Source organism: Zophobas morio, unplaced genomic scaffold (assembly GCF_036711695.1).
Source record: "Zophobas morio isolate AGI-343-1 ecotype UQ-CSIRO unplaced genomic scaffold, CSIRO_AGI_Zmor_V1 ptg000044l, whole genome shotgun sequence".
NCBI lineage: Eukaryota > Metazoa > Arthropoda > Insecta > Coleoptera > Tenebrionidae > Zophobas > Zophobas morio.
In genome coordinates, this window is record NW_026972149.1 from 2,596,428 (window position 1) to 2,605,467 (window position 9,040).

Sequence of the window (9,040 nt, forward strand, 5' to 3'; positions counted from 1 at the left end):
AGCTGTGAGGAGGTTAATTCACAATGAGAACGAAAAAGAAAAGAGGACTAAAAGATCTAACATAAAACAAGACATTCAATTTTTTTTATGCAGTTTTAAGTAGATTTATAGTAAGGTATCATAGAATATGCTTACTAAAAGCAGTATAACCTAAATTCAATAGGACTGCAAAACAAATATTCTTTGATTAAATTTACAACAAAAAATGTGTCGTTCTTTAATTATTTCACACTGCTGTTTGTAACGCGTAACAATAGTGCCAAGAACGGAGGCATCGACATGAACAACTAACAGGTAACTGGGACGCTCGACGTTACGCTATTAATTATTAACCACTTTTTTCGCTCTCCGATAAATCTACCGACACAAACCCACAGTTCTTAAACGTATTAATCGCAGTATGATCAAGGAAACGCTTCCGCTTTCGTCGACGAGTTTAATTTCCGAAAAATGGCATCATATTTTTGCATGATATCGACGAATTAAATTGATTCGATTCTTTGCAAGATTGTTATTCCACCAAAACAAATATTATTTTATAACCTGGAGAAGTCTTTACAGGAAAAGCGAGATCAAAGTAAATAATTAATGAACGCATATTAGAAGCATGAAAATTGTGGCAACGAAGTAAAACTTGCTTAAGCTCAGAGACAATCAAGCTAGCAAACATAGATAAACGAAATAAAGTAAATTTTTCAGTGTCAACTCTAATGTTAAATATATATAAGGGTTAATTATTCTGATAGTAGAAGATCGCATTCCTTCGTGTCAACGTTCTTCGTCCTCTAGCTTCTTTGTCTCAGTCGTTGCCAATGACCCCAACACTGCGCAGAAAATTTTGTCAACATATTACTGACACTCAAAACTTATGTTAAAAATTTTTTAACCTAGTGATTGTTTTAAATCAAGAATAACTCCTCCAACTATTTCCATTTATAAGTGGGTAAGCTAGTCCGGAACGCCAAAAACGATTTATCAAAAAGCAGGCTTACTATGCAATTCTACAAGAGGGTCTTATGGTAATGACATTTCTTATGCTAGTCGATTAAATACCCGCCTACGATAAGTAACATCAGCACCTTAATGTGTTTCAAGGAATAGCAACCAAATTAATATTAATTCTGCGTTTCTGCTTTAATGCAAACGGAATTCATTCCTAGACTTTATTATTGCTTCAAATCTCGGAATAGTTTAGGGGGAGATAGAGTTCAATGTTGCCATCAAATTTAAGAAAAGTTTAGAATTTTTCAGTGTCTCTCTACACTTTGACGGCGTATCGTCCGAAGGGCAAAGAGAGTCTCCAGTTTCGCCTTGCGAGGTTGGTTCTTCGTAAAATTGCAGCGTAGACGCATTTGACCATGTTATTGACTTTGGTCGCAAATTGTTTAACGGGCGGCGGTTGTAACGCGAAGGCGGGCGACAGGCTGTGAACGGGGCAGGGCAACAATGCGGTTGCTGGAGATGCTTAATATACTAAGGCTGGAGTAATGAACGTAAGATGAAACAGAAACAACGATAAACGTCCTTAACACCTCGTGATGAATAGCTTAAAAGTAATATAGTGAGTGAACTCGCACGGTTGTGTGAATGTTGAGTGTTCGTCGTCGGTTGCAGGGCGAGTTATTAAACAGTGGCAGTATTGAGTGACGCGCGAACCCGAAAAGGGAGGTCTCCTCAAATAACAATCAAAGACGATTGCCGAGTGCCGGGTCACCGGGCCACCACTTCGCCACCATAACTCAGCGGCCCTCTATCGCACTCTGCCAGACCGCATTTAATCCCTTACTATTCTCTGCCCCCCGCACACACTGTTATAAATAAATTTGTTACCGAGTCCTTTATGGAGGCGTAATCATATAAAGAAGAAATACGGTATATTTTATGATCACGGAAACCAGCCAGGGCATAAATGTTGTATAGCAACTATTACAGGACTCAAGATTGGCGTCCTGCGTGAAAGTACATCGGGAAGTAGAGCGTCGCCGACGTCGATAGACGCAAAATGCAACTAACGTGCATACAAATTACACACGATTTTTTCCTCTCATAAAAATAACAATTTTCTTGTCATAAAACTATTTTATTCCCCATTACGTGTATGCCTATAAAAACAGGTTGAAGAGAGCCGTAATCGCACGCTTAACTGGCCGACAACAAACATACATTTCATGTGTAAAGCAGGTCGCATCCACGGGACAGGACTCAACATTCAGGGCTAGCGACGCTTTCTGATTAGCCCGAGTGGGTCACCAAAGGTACACCGCTCAACATTCACTATAATAACAGAATGCTAACAACTCAGACCTTGGCATACCGAACTGTGACCCGAAGTTATAGCAGATACGTGACCACATTCCCACCACTTCTGGTTTACCATAACCTTTACTATCATATATGCATATTGTCACCATCACCATCGTAAAAAGTTTAAGTAACTACCAATCACAACTTAAATTTGTTTGATCACTCCAGGATCAAAAAACGGTTACTAAAATAACATCATTCCTAGAAGCCACGAGATCCTTTCTAACGGTAACAAATACAAAAATCATTAAATGTCTTCAAGTTCCAAAGTAGGTGTACTCTTGACCCAATAAATGAATTATTACTCGTTTATGCCAGAAATACCTACAAATACTGGCATCGTCAATTACAGTGAGTTCAACTTCAAATAACACAAACGTATGTGCAGTAAGCACTTACGTACACAATTACATATAAATACAATTACAAATATATTTTCAAATGTATCTCGCAGAGGAATTCTTCAATGATATAAAATGCCTTCAGTACTAAATATTTTTTAAAACTTATTTACTTATTTTAAAATTCTTTCGTTTATTATCGCTTTTCAACTGTTGAGAAATATTATTACAAATTTTAACTGGTAGTAATTTAGTTTTTTCACTCCGGGAATGGAATTTCCCCAATATCGCGTGGGGACGACTGGGCGACTAGTGCCGCTGATATGAAACGCGTCTGGCCGACCTAAGCTGCGAGGTCACCTTCACGCCTTATGTCGGGAGCGGTGGTGCTCGGGCGCCAGCTCCTATCCGAGCGCCGGGGTGGCTCTGAAGCCGGAGACACAAGTCTGCAGGTGGTCTCGTGAGCGCCAGCGGAGACAAGAAATAACACTCCGGAATTGTTAACTATAATAGGGTTTTTATTCCCTGCCATCAGCTACAAGAAATACAAAAATTTCCCGCATTGTCGTTCTGGGCTCCTGGACGGCTGCTTCCTCCTAGACAGGCTCCTCCTGGTCCTGGGGGCGGCGACCCTGGAATGGGAAATCGCGCGGGGACGGTACGACACGTACTCAACGGCTTCGGCTTCTTGCATTAAACGTAAAAAACAGAGACGGTGATCCAAAAACTTCCGAAAACAGCCACAGCGCAGGGGTGAAACACTTCTTTTTTCAAACCCAAGACTCAACTCTTGAATTCTTGCTCAATTGCACAACTCTATAAGATATATGTTAGACCAATTTTAGGATTTCCGATTGATGTTTAGTGTCCTCTGTTCCGGGCAGATATCAAGCAATTAGAAGCGGTCCAGCGCTGAGCTGCCAGAATACCTTTCGACATTAAGCGTCCCAAATATCTAAAAGGACTTACGCGTATGAATCTTTCGTCGTTGTCTAATAGACTCAAAAAAGTGAGCACAAACAGAGGTGTCACCTTGTTGAATTCGCCACCAGCATACTCGACTAGTGTTTCTCAAGGACTCACGAACTCTGTAATTTTTATTCACGAAAAAATGAGGACTTTTGTAGCACACAAAGTTTTAATTCACACTAATTTATCAAATTAAAAAGGACATTGCACGGCTTTTTTATTATTATTATTATTTTTAATTGTTATTACTTTAATAAGATGTTCAAGCAGTGTTTACACTGAAACCTGTGGAATGTCGATATTGTGGCATGTCATCGGTAAAGCCCCCTCCACTGAGTTGTCTAGCCTCCGAATGTATTTTGCTAACTTTAACCTAAGCATTGATGTGTTCGTTAAATGTAATGTTTTTAAAAAGTTCTGCGTCAGTATAACAGCGGCGAATCACGTTATCTGTTTCGACGTGATGTCCAAAAATCCATAAGCATCATTGGTGGTGACTGCAAATTGGACACGATGGTCGGAAATCCACAACTTTGCCAATTTTCCTCAAGGTATATTAACAAGACCACTTTATCTAAAGCAGTTATGAGCTTTTTGACCAGCTCAAACGTAACGCGGCATTGCTCTGTACCCAACGTTCGAATTTTCGTGGGAGCTACATTCACATATCGGCACGACTGCACGTCCCGACGGCCCGTCTCTCTGCCGCAGCACGGGTGTGTAACGCGCCACTGTATACACACAGTAATGGAAATCGTGACTTACCACAGACGCTGACACCGTTTGTCGCAATACATAATTAAGCTATCATTCTATCACTGATGAGATAAGGTGACAGACCAACTGTGAACCAGGAATTAACCCAAGGATGATTATACACCACCTCGTACGAGTCGACGCCTGCCCTAGCGATTAAACCCCCCAAAGCGTCTGCGACAAAAACGCCTTGAGCCGGCGGCATCATTACAAAATATAAAAACTAAACAGCGGGAACTCTTACTTGGCGCCTATATTACAATATATTATGCTCAAAAAGAACAAAACTCCTCTTAATAGAAGAGCTCTTGTGTATAGTTATATATACATATGACGTGGGATCGAGGTAAAGCGTACAAGAAACAAAAATCGAATTGGATTTCATATCGTTATTCCAGTCGGAGATCATACTAACACGTTTGCCCGTTTTACGTGAAATCCTGGATGCACCGTAAACGGAAAGAATTCGCAAAAACGGAATCTGTCGATGTACAAGATAAGTAACTTCTTTTGAAAAAAAACAAACCACGGCACACGGTCGAGAGACGGAAATGTAAGACCTACCTTTTCATACTCTAGCTGTTGTCATACCCAGAGAACACTAAATTAGCCGTTCGTCAGACACCATTAATGTTGTGGTTTTTCTAAGCTATTTTTGTTTTGTTATGCCTGCCTGAAGTGGAAAAGTTTTCAATCACTCGTTAGATCATTATCACCCCAGGAGGGTAGGAAATCCCTTTATTATGTGCGCACGTGGAATTAAGTTTCTGTGAAATTTCAAGGACAGGGCACGCAACTAATTAAAAGAAACCGCTTTAGATGTCAATGACAGTGGCGGGGAAACGAAAATGAAAGGTAAGCTAAACAATGCCCAAGACATGGGGAAATGGTTGAAAAGATATTCCAGACGAAAGGTCAGTTGCAATGGAACTATGAACAAATATGATGTGTATTCTTTTGTTAAGATAATTGTTTTCGGTTTGTACTGGTCTCGGTGGTCTGGCTGTTCCGGTTTAGTTGCAAATGCTACTACTGGTTTTTAAGCAGAGCTAAATGACTGGGGTGTGGAACAAAACCCTAAAGAGTACGGCACGACGAAACCCATTGTTACAATTAATAGATTCAGAAGTCTTCTACTTTCAGGCTGAGTACCTGAACGAAACCTAGAAATACATACTATTCAATAACATTAGCATATTAATTCTCAATAACAACTGTTTCTGAATATATTAAAACCCGCAGTACCCTATTTTGCGCGTTACGATTGCATCCAATGTATGTTATAATTACTTCATACTTACCCTACTCTAAACCGGCGACTCCCCTTGCCTGTCTACATTTTCCACCGATCCCTTTATTCTTTAAAAGCACATTTTATCTCGTAACTACACCGTATTCGTGGACAATATATTTAGATTCGTGACTGACGTCTTTCCGCTGTGTTAAATCACTTAGCTACTTCCTTAGCTATTAACAAATGCGTCCGCTTTATCTTAAAAGTAAAGATGGCTTCGTCGATGAAGCGGTGACGTGATGAGGAATTTGAAGGAAGAATAAACGTAAACTCCGGATACATAAGCCATTTTCATAATGCTCATAATAAGTGAAACTGGAGCTATCTGCCCCTTGCACCGACTTTAATCCCACAACGTCACACTGCAGTTAAAATGGCTGAGGTGTAACCGTTCCGTTTAGAAGTTAGTGAGTTTTATCGCCGCCTTCCCTATGAATACCTAAGTGATTTTAATTTATACCTGCACTCGGGGGTACCTGATGGCGAAGAGTGGTATATGTCAGTGAACTGACTGCATTCTGGCTAGAAAACTGACGCAAAATCGACAGCTGTACTTCCACAAGATAATTTATGCGTCAATTACCGACTATATCTGACGCAACAGGGTCCGCACAGCGCTATAACAGAGAGGGTAATATTTTAAATTGAAGGATTTCATTGATGAAAGAAAATTTCAGTTTCAATATATGTTGTGTTGTGGCCCCGCTATGTTTAACCCTCCTACGCCACTTTGTTTATCATAAAGTGTCCATTATAGTCTATTTTAGGTTATGTTTAGTAACCCAGTTTTGCCGCAAAGCGTCTGGGCAGTGACACACCTAACTGTACAGACAGACGAGCGATCCGATACTCATTGGACCCATCCAAGTCTTAATTATGGGTAGAGCTGCTTAACTCTCTACCTAGGTACAGTTTTAACTGATTGCTATTCTACAATCAAATGTGGGTTAAGAAGGGTACATGTGTCATAACCCAGCCGATTTTTTTTTAATGATGGGGAAACAACGCTAACAGCGACACTTCAAGGTCAAAAATGAGACAGTTTACGCGATGACAGGCTGACATTTGATTATCAAGGTATATGCTTCCTTAATGTTCTTCCATTGTCAACATATCAGCAAGATTTTTGTTTGAGTGTAGGAGAGAATTTGTGATGGATGTGGGTGCGTATGTGTCCCCGAATTAATTCCTTAATTGTAATGACAACAACCCGTGATAGCAGAGGGAGTTTGGTTGAGTTAAAAGAGCCCGATTCTGTCGATAGGCTCGTTTGAATGGCTTGTCCTATAAGTGAGGTCTCCACTGCAGACCGCCCTATCGGTAAATATGCGCCAAGAAGCCTCCTGAACCGAAACTTGCATTATTCTTCGGGTTTATTACAACGTTAATAAATGCGGCTATTAGTGCTGACATAGCTATAATAAGCAATGTTTCCATGTTATCGATACGGCGACACGGCGACCTTTAAATGTCGTGCTGGGACGGTGACGGCATGGCAGCCCTGCGGCCCTCTGATCCTGCACTCGCCGACAACGTGACACCTTATTCATAGTGTTACGTGGTAGCTGAGCTTCGGACCGGCTTCCTGATCATGATGAAAGCTTCTGGTATTATGTGGCCTGCGTGCTATACTATCAAACAGAATGCTGAAATCCAGCAGTAGCGTATCGTATTCAACCCGTTAAATGCTAGCCAGCGCCCGAACAGGAATACCGACGCTCAGGGAGGTTCCGTTCTGAAACATCATTACTATTCAACTCACGGGTGCCACCGAACCGGGCACCCTGTCATTCTTGTCTTTCTATATACTATACACCCTTTTTTGCTGAAGGAATGACAAAATTTATAGCTTTTCGTCGTCGTAATTATTTTTTTTTACAAACAGTTTCAACTCGGCGACTGAGGAAACTATCGGACTCGACTTGAGCTTCGCACAAGAAATACGACCATGTCTCTTATACATACGGTAACTGACAGGGCAGCAAAATCTATAAAATGCGAATGTATTGATTTTTTCTTTATACACAGCATGTCCCAATTGTACAGATGTAAATCAGCTACACTCCACACGACAGACACACGTACAAAACAAACGCTAATTGATTTCTACCTGTGGAGTGTTGGAGTAAATACATTTAAAATTTAATACCTATTTTCAAACCTGGTTACCTAGTTCATCTACACATTTGTGTCAGAAATTAACTAATTATAAATTAAATTCACACATATGACCCGAAAATCAATATACAACCTATCGGCCAGAGTGACATGATCTATCCAGACTATACTATAAATAATAAATCATAACATTACAACAAAGTTAATTTTATGTTCTTACGTAAAGATATATCAGTACGTTGACCAAGCACCATATCATAATCAAAATAATACACAAGTACTAAATGTCTTGTCAATATCTTTGATTGACATGTATGATATTATCCAAAAACAGTGTATAGATTATTTATCGCTGACGCATTAACACATCAGACATATTTAAATATCATATCATCTGTCATATAGACAAAACTTCCCTCAAACCTGACATACATCTAAAATTTGATAAGAATCGGTTCGATAGTTTCGGAGACGATAGTCGAAACGCGAAACCTATTGATTCATAATCTACAGGTCATGAAACGTCGAACAAACATAAAAGTAGCCATTCGCCGGATCGAGAAAACGTAAAAGTAGAGAGTCGGCCGACGGACTCGATTACAATACTTCCTTAGCTCACACTCGGGAAGTAAAAACTCTGTTTAAATAAAATTTAAAGCTAAAAACAATCAATATAGTGGGGACCCGACAGTCGAAGAAGTAATTGATATTAACATCTTAACGAGTGACAATTTGGTAATGACAATAATAAGGCTAAAGTCAGGGGAAGGGTGTGATTGTGTTAGTAATATTATTAGTTAAACTTCAATATTAAATTTTACCGAGACGCTTAATACTGAAGATAATTTCTTTTTTTTTTGCATGACAACATAATAAGAAAACTTATTTTTGTACATAAACATGACAGTTTATTTTACTAACAGCAATCAAAAAATACAACTAGTACCTTCCACGGAATGACCTTGAAAAAATTTAGTGTCACGGTATTATCAACAACCGTCGTACTTTTAGTTGAAAAAATTCGAAACCTACTTGGGAGTGGAATTTGATCAAAATTAAATATAGAAACCCACGAACACTAACAGAATCGTCTTTTCCTTCAACCGTTATGGCATTAAATCAATACCACAGCTGTCTAAATAACGACTCAACTTATTAATTTATCAACTACCACTTTTGTGAGTGATAAAAGTCAAAACAAATATCCCACTATATGGAATTAATATAAGACCAATTTTGTCGTCACATGGACATCATT